The sequence below is a fragment of the Panthera uncia genome, chromosome A2 (assembly GCF_023721935.1).
Source record: "Panthera uncia isolate 11264 chromosome A2, Puncia_PCG_1.0, whole genome shotgun sequence".
NCBI classification, from domain to species: Eukaryota; Metazoa; Chordata; class Mammalia; order Carnivora; family Felidae; genus Panthera; species Panthera uncia.
In genome coordinates this window covers 128,916,049-128,924,949 of record NC_064816.1, presented here as the reverse complement: position 1 = coordinate 128,924,949, position 8,901 = coordinate 128,916,049, and the positions used below count along the sequence as shown (strand labels likewise).

At 35.1% G+C, this 8,901-nt stretch overlaps 1 long non-coding RNA gene across 1 annotated transcript; it reads right to left on the bottom strand.

Annotated features, from left to right (window-relative positions):
- Window positions 1-613: 613 nt before the first annotated feature.
- LOC125931009 (uncharacterized) lies at window positions 614-8,312 on the bottom strand. Its single transcript, XR_007460333.1, has 3 exons — window positions 8,179-8,312; window positions 3,941-4,021; window positions 614-1,166 (listed from the first exon to the last, which is right to left on the bottom strand). It is a non-coding gene; the product is annotated as an uncharacterized LOC125931009 (long non-coding RNA).
- Between the last annotated feature and the right edge of the window lie 589 nt (window positions 8,313-8,901).

The following is an 8,901-nucleotide window of genomic DNA, read 5'->3' as shown; positions in this document are numbered from 1 at the left end:
GTTTGAAAGAATGAAGCAGAGACCTTACAAATGCCTGAAGACCAAAAATTCTGTCAAGGGGAAGAAGAAATGGAAAAGAGAAGAAAGAGACTAAATCCCCAAATCCCTGCACATGTAAAAGCTTTCTTACTTTTTTTTTTCCCCACTTCTAAAGAAGATGAGTCAAATAAGAGCCCATTCAAAACCACATGAGTAAAAATGAAGTTGTGTGTTTTTCACATACTTCAGAACAGGCTAAGGGATGAAAATGAGGGCGAGTTCCCTATAGTCAAACATGCCCAGAAGTAGCAAACTTTGACTTAGCCATGAGCCAAATAAGCTGCTCCTGAATAATCGGGTCTTGGTTTAAATCTGTAGAGATGTCTTTTTCATGTATGTGAGGTGGACTTTTGATTTCATCTCTGGGACAAAGTTTGAAGTTAGTTTGTGACTCTGGCATAGAAAATGAAGGAAACCCTTGTAATGGACTGCTCATGTAGGCTTATTATAAGTGTGTGTTTAATTCCCTCATGTGAATTATATTTTGAATCATTACCACTCAAGAGTCACCAGGTTTCATCTACTTAAGCTCAAGATACTATGTGGAAAAGCATTCTAAAGTCAACTTGCCAAATATCACTTTAATCCTTGAGTACTTAAATACAAATATTAAGCCAGAAATTAGAGCTTTCTGGTCCTTTTCTTTTGCTTCTATCACATTAAATTAATAGACATGGTAACAGACCTACATTATATATCAAAAGAACAATGTTTTTAGATTCATAGCAGAGGAAAAGAGCCCAAATTTAGCTCTTGTATGCCTTTTTTTTGCAATGGAAAAAAATCCATGAGACAAAGGGGTAAGATCACCTCTTATGATGTAGAGTGGATCAGAGGTAGCAAAATGATGCTCAGTGAACACTGGAAACAAATGACACCAGGATGCTGAGTCCAATTCATTCCTTTCTTTTTCCCTGGACTTACCATATTGAACTGATAATTTTTCCATAAGTCTTCCCTCAAAATGGGTAGTTCTCCATATTAATTCCATCCCAAATGCTCCATTACAAATGGATTATAAGCATTTAAACTTTTGTCAGAGTGATGAATCTTTCTGGGTGTGTCCTGGAGAAAACCAGGGAACTTCAGAATTTACATTTATCCGCTTGGTGTTTTGCAATAAGGTTCTGAAATGGAAATAACAATATATCAGGCCAATTCAGGAATGAAAATTTTAAAAATGCCAAATTCTAGCATGCACATTCATAGTGTAAACCTGAGTGACCAGACCAGGACTACATTCTTTTCTAGCCCAATTGAGTTCCAATAATGAAATAAGATTAAGCTATAGAAAAAAGAGGCTTTGTTATTGAAGGAGAATGGAAGGACGTTTATCATTCTGTAGAATCTTGTCTCTAATATTTTTCTACATTTGACCATGTTGTAGATATATGAATTTGACCACTTGTTAAAAAGAGTACAAATTGGCTAATTGGCAAATGTAGCAGTAATATTGATAAGAGGATTTTATTGGGGTACCTGCATGGCTCAGTTGGTTAAGTGTCTGACTCTTGATTTTGGCTCAGGTCATGATCTCACAGTTTATGAGATCAAACCCCACTTCAGGCTCTGAGCTGACAGTGAGGAGCCTGCTTGGGATTCTCTCTCTCCATGTCTCTCTGCCCCTCCCCTGCTCACTTGCATGGGCACACATACTCTCTGTCTTTCCCTCTCTCTCTCAAAACAAATAAACATGAAAAAAATGTAAATAAGAGAATATTATTTATTATGCAAATTATATTTTGCAAAATATACAGATAACTGCTAAGGTCATTGGCAGAACTCAGAAATTCCAACCCAAAGTATACATGGAAGGGTCTTTTGTGTGATTGTGCAGTGCTCTTAATTTAGTAGCCAGACCTCAGCAATAGAAATAAAATGCTTACTCTGCTACAGGAATATAGTAAAGGCAGCCACAGAGGCAGTCATCATGTTTTTTGAAAGGCAAAAATAACATATCAGCACTATTTTTATCTTTTTGGTGGAAGGGATTTTGCTTTTGATTAAAAAAAAAAAAAAGTAGCTCTTATCTTTCAGAAGAGAATTCCCTAAATAATAATTTGTTACAAAAACAAATATAAATATATAGCATTGTAATAGTGGAATACAGTCTTTTTTTATTTTATTTTATTAAAAAAATTTCTTTATGTTTATTTTTAATAATGAGACACAGAACGTGAGCAGGGGAAGGGCAGAGAGAGGGAGACACAGAATCTGAAGCAGGCTCCAAGCTCCAAGCTATCAGCACAGAACCCAATAAAGGACTCAAACTCACAGAACATGGGATCATTACTTGAGCTGAAGTCAGATGCCTAACGACTGAGCCACCCAGGCGCCCCAGGGGAAGAGATTCTTAAATGGTCTTATCTTTCCCCCTTCTTTTTTCCTTTGTGTCAGAAAGTAGGAGTGTCCCATTAAGTATATCACTGTTAGTTCTAGAAGTAATAACACTGTCTTTGTTCACTACTACTTGTTTACTACAGTAAGACATCAGTGGGTAACAGTGCTAATCTTAACCACTGCCCAATACAAGAATGCCACCCTCTGTCTAGGCACATACCTTCTATCCAAGTATACAATAAGGTCAAATGAAACAATAACCAACAAAAGATCAATAGAATAATGGTCCAAGCTGAATTCTATGGCAGAATCATTTTTTTGTAACTGTAAAAGTACAATTATTCTTTGTGGTTAAAATTATGCAGCCCTTAAATAACTCTGAGTAAATGAATTATGTGCCATTAAGAGATTTCTTGAAAAGTTTTCATTAGCTGTAAAATAAAATAGCTTTAAGCTTTAGAATGTTCTACTCAGTTGGAGACTCTCATGTCTTTGTGATATTCTGGTGACAATTTCTATTCTAAGTGTCAAAAACAACTCTGCTATCTGGAACAAGTCGTATAGTATTCTCTCCTTTTAATATTCTAATCGTGAGGTGTGAAGTGAAATGGTTGCACAGTGTAATGGTGGTAAAGAAGTGGAGTGTCAATGAGACGGGGAAGGTGACAGACTCAGAATAGGTCCCTGAGGTGCTCTCCAAGTGCACTGGATAAAGATTCCCCTGGGAAAATTTTCTCATTAGTTCTCAGACACAGTTCAGTAATTCAATAGCACCAGGTTACCATTAGTCATAAGACCAAAATATGTTACTTTCCATGCTTTAGTTCCTTTATTTGTGTATGTCATTTTCAGACCGAAAATTATTGAGCCCTACTCTCATGCAAAGCTACTCAGTAAATTGTTTACATACTGAAGTGTGATACATGACAAGCAAATTCCGCATTTTTTTATTATTGTTGTATGATACAAATTCAAAGGGAAATTGATGTTTCAAATAATTCTAACGATACTTCCCCAAGTAACTCTCAATTTCTTTATGCCAGAATTACTAAACATGCACACGTGTGCACATACTTGCGTGCATATTCCTTTTCATAAAAAAAGCAGGAAGGATTCAGAAATAATTGTTAAGGAAAAGATCACATTGTTAAAAAGCTTTCTCACCTGTATTTATCTGACTTGTAAAGTAAACTTTTCTCACTACTTTAAGGAAGTCTATTTTTAAAACCAATGTACCTTCTGGTGATGTGTTCTGTTTCAGAAATTACAGTGTTCTTTCTAAAATCAAGAAGTATTGAATGATGTACTACACATGTGAATATAAAATATTCATATTTTGTGCTATAATAGAGAGGAAACTCTTAAAGATCCTGGTTGTTAGTTAATTTGCTATGTAATTGCTGAGTAAAGATGTTAAAATGCATAGATTATAATTCTACATGCTTTATATTTCCTTGTCATAAATGATATGTACTTTTTTCTATGCTATGAAAGTTAACTGCACTCCCACTCCACAACTGAAAGCATAATGGGTTAGGGGGTTGTCTACCTCATTACTCACCAGGTCAGAAAGAAAGGAGTATCCACCCCCATTGGTTATTTAAATCCTCCTGGTTACATCAGGGAAGCAATAATGAAATCTCTGAAAATGAAAATTAGATACAACACCAACAGATTATTGTAGATTTTTGTATTTCAGAAGACAGTCCACAGAATTTTACTTTGTATATTTTGCAGTGATGATCATTCTTATCTTTATTATTTATTATTTTTATTTTATTTTATTATTTTTTGATCATTCTTATCTTTAAAAGATAGCTAGGGTATGGTATTGCCAAAAAATTACTTAATTTGTAATATATTCTAGTGGAAGTATAATTTAAGTGCATCCACCTAAACATCATGACAGATTGGAGAGGAAGGTAATCTTTGGTAATGCAAACTATGTTTCTTACAAAGATAAAATGTGATAGGTAAGCTGCAAGAGGAAGTTATCTATTAGAAACAGTGAAAGAATAGACTTTTCCAAATGAATTGGTTAAAAACAATTCCTAATAGAAACATGCTCCTTTCAAAACAGTAATGATAAGGATTCCAAACAAACCATCACATACTTCTGTTTATGTGCTACCCATAGAGTTATTGTTGAATTATGAATTGTAAATATTTATAAGTGATTCATATTAAAGAAGTTGTCAGCTGCAGCTACAGTTCTTCACCTTCTGTCATCCCAACTATCAAGGGGGCTGACTCAATTGCTTTCTTGTCAGGCTACCTTTCTTCCCCAGAATACTCAATTCCCAAAACACAACAAAATATAAATGAATGGAAAGTGCTAATGACCCATGATTGCCAAGAGGTATTAAGTTTGTAAAGGTCCTTTGCTGACTAAATTTTAAATGAGCAAAATCGTTTCCCAAGGCAAATCTTTATATTTTTAGTAGATGTCCATTGAAAAGAAATACATATTATTGTCTTCTCTCTGCTTTCCTATGATACGAGTCATAATCAGCTTTTAACAACTCAAGTATATGTAGCTTATTCCCTGTTTATTTACAAGATCTATGCTCATAAAAGCTAGACTAATAAAAATTATATTTTAGTTGAGGGGAAAATGGCTTGAAATTATAAGATTTGGAAACATGTATTTTTTTGAAGTTAAAGGCATATTTTAAATCTTTAGGGTCAGGATGGTACCATTTTCAACAATTAAAAGTTTTATGTTTAGCAAATAATGTGGATCAGTTCCCAAATCTTGTAATTTCATGCTATTTCTCCTTTATACTGTCTTAAAAATGCTACTGATGACAAAACTGTTGTTTCTAATGACTTTGAAGTCTAAACTTTGATTTCTTTATCAATTTTGTCTTGGGTTGGCTCTGTTGTGTTTCTCCTGACCTAGTGTTTTGTGATACATTTTCATGCCTGATTAGAATCTTTTCTAGGGAAGAGAGATGGATGGTCACTGAAATCATAGCCTCAGAGGTTCAAATGTTTGGATACAAGTGAAAAAAAGTTTCCATTGTGTTTGTTAATTCAATCACTAATTTAGGAAAATAAAGCTTTAGCTTAAATTTTATGTTGTGAAGAATTGCTTATATCTGTATATAATTTAGTATACACAAAAATTAAAATCAATAGTGGAAACTTAGCAGAACAGTTAAGGAGTATTCTTTTTTGTTGTTGTTGTTTGTTTACTTATTTTGAGAGAGAGCTAGAGCTCTCAGGTATGCTAGTGCTGGGTTGGGGGGATAGGTGGTAGGGAGGGGCAGAGAGAGAGAGAGATGGGGGGGGGAGGGAGAGAGGATCTTAAGCTCTACAGGGGGGAGCTAGATCTCAGGAACCCAGAGATCATAACCTGATCCAAAATCAAGAGTCAGATGCTTAATTGACTGAGCCACCAGCTGCCCCAGTTAATGAATACTTTTTGATCAAATCATTAGATCTTCCTGAAAGGAGGCTCTGTAAGTAGGAAATCAGTGGTTTTCCCATATTTTCGGTGTAAGCTAATGGCAATGTGTTAATCTTTAAGTTTCTGTCTCATCTTTTAATTTCTATATGAAATAGCTCTTAAGAATCTTTCAGCAATTTCCTTTATTATTACACAGCACTGTGACTTACAAGCACTCACAGATACTCACATGTAAGCAGACTGTATACATGTACACACATAAAGTCAGGGCCAGCTCAACAGATGTGCTCCCGTGTGGGAATCATATCACTTTTTCTGAAACACTGAAGGCATGACTTTCAAGTAGTTTTAAATTTCAAATCAGCTTAGTCCATATTTAATCTAGACATGTTGGTTTAACACCAAGCCACACCAGACCTTTTAAAGTTCAGTGGCTGTGATATAAAATTCTTCACTGTGTTGCACCAATAAATTGAGAAGTGCAGTATAATTCTCCACTATCACTGGAACCGTTGTGAAATGAAATAAAGACTTTGATATTGGCCCTCACTCAGGTGCTCACTCTTTCACAGTTGTATTCAAAGTGTGTGTTCACAAAAGTTAATAAAAACTCACGTAGATGATGCATAGTTGATGGAAGTAAGTGGTAAAAAAAAAAAGTTAACTCCACCATTTTCTTCCTATTGGCCACTTTACATGCCAGTGGGTTAAAAGATGCTGAATTCCTTTTCTCTGAGGACCACCTTTATAACTGAGTTATTTAGTTTTTTATTTTTTTAAACTAAGCAGCCAAAAGAAAGAGCCTCTTGACACTTCCAGCAAGTATCTCAGTTCTTTTCATATTGTCAATAGCTCCACTGATAGCACTGTTCTTTTGACAGCTAAAAGCAGATGTGGGGGTTAAGTATGGGAGCAATTCAAATGTCCATAGTAAACTGCAGGGGGGCAGAGAGAGCTCAGAGAGCAGCAGCTTTAAAGTAATTGACTAATACAGTAAGGATATTAAAGTCATTTAGTGCCAAAAGGGAACACACTGATCCCTGACCCTCAGCCACTTTGGAGTAATCTAGTATTCAATCCAGCGTGTAATGACTGCCAGGCCTGTCAATCCTCCAGGCTCTCCAGTCAAATGCCTGTGGCTACTATTGGCTTATGGTAAAAGGACAGAAATGCAAGGAAATGCCTCTCAATCAGCCTATGATGTGATAATGTTATTGCTCCAATGTATTCTATATTGTCCCTGCATAGTTTAATCTGTTGAGACCCATGTCAAAAATTGCCCTTGTTCCCCAGAGGTCTTTACTCAACCTTTTAGTAATACAAGTGTATTTGAAAGGAAAGGGGGTAACTAACTTGATGAATTGTTTCCAGCTAATACATACTTACATACATACATACATACATACATACATACGTGTGTGTGTGTGTGTGTACACACACACACACACACACACACACACACACAGTCAACTGTGGCTTAAAGACTATCCATGCAGGGTATAAATTAGAAGTTTGCTACTAGTTTGACTTGTAAACCTTTCTTTTTCTTTTACTCCAGCAGGCAAACTATTTTACAATAAAAAGTGTTGGAGAAAAAGAAGTATTGACACAGAAATTTATTTACACGGTGGCTGATTCACATTCAGTGCGTGTGCCAAAAGGAGTTTTAACAGGGGAAGATGTCAGAAAAAAAGGTTTACTTGTTTCTGCTACTTCAAGACATAAGAGTTGGCAAACTTCTGGGAAGCTTCCATTTTAAATGAGGTGTTTTGCATTTGGAAAATATAATTATTGCTACAGGCTGCAAATGAAAAAAAAAAAAACACCTAAGAGAGTACAGGAAATTGCCTTTTTTTGTTATTTTGATTTTGCTAATTAAAGCACTAGAAATTGACCCAAAGTTGAAGAATCAAATTGGAATAATAATTATTCAAATCTTATTTTATTATCTTACAAAGATTCTTTGTATTTCTTAGTCATTCCCCCCATTTACGTTTTAAAAACCTACTATATAGAGTCTTTGGAAAGAGGCAGCTCCAGTGATGATAATGCACTATTATTTTTAGAGGACATTAAGGTTACATAGGGAGGCATTTTGCCTATTTCTGTTATGTAGGACTTTGCCCAGCTCCCACAGGGAAGGTGCTATACAAAACGAGAAACAAAGAGGAACATCTGTTTGTTCATAAGTTTGAAATAACTTTGGTGTCGAAAACAAATGGCTGTCCCCTCTACCAACCTGTCCTCTGGCCATTCAGCACTCTAAAATGATTAATCGATGTATGATTGTATTCTAAAAACCATTCTGCACATGTTACTTTTCCCACTTGAAGTATTCAGAATTTGTATACAATCTTGCCAAAATATAAGAGACAGGAAAATCTTACTTTTGTGTTCACTGAATTCCCAGACCTTAAGGGCAGAATGAATGCAGGAGGAATCCCATCAGGATGTCTCAGGCAATTTTTCATTAGTATCCATGACAAGCTGTTTCACCACAGGCTATTGTTTTCATGGAAAGTTCAAATACAGTAGGATGGGATATGGTGTGCTATTAACACATAATGGTATGATTATTACCTATCTTATATATATATGACCTTTGTCACCTAGAACATTGATACTCTTCATTATGATGTACCATTGTAGAATAAGAGGAATGGTTGGGTAGCTTTAGAGTTCTTTCTTTAGTTGTCTAATTATCTGTTTAAAGTTTTCAAAGCTTTCCTAACAGGTGAACTAGAAGGGAAAACCAAATAGGTCAGAGAATCATAGGGCTTTAAAGGACCTTGGCATTAATTTGTCTATTCCTTTTACATCCTGGCATCAAATAGCTAAGCTATTTCTGGTGAGGGTATATTTTATACAAAATTCCAAAATTTAGCATCATGTCTATCTGCAAAAAGCATTATGACTATAAAGGAATAACTTGATTCTACAAGCAGAACAAAAAATCAGTCATATAGCTACACATTGTATTAAAAGCTTCTTCAATGAGTTGAAACTTATTTTTTCCTACAGTCTCCTTATGAAATTCAGTGAGTCACTTTTCACTTTTTGTATAATAACTTTATGTTCCTAACGACAATTGTTAAGTATATATTTAGTTT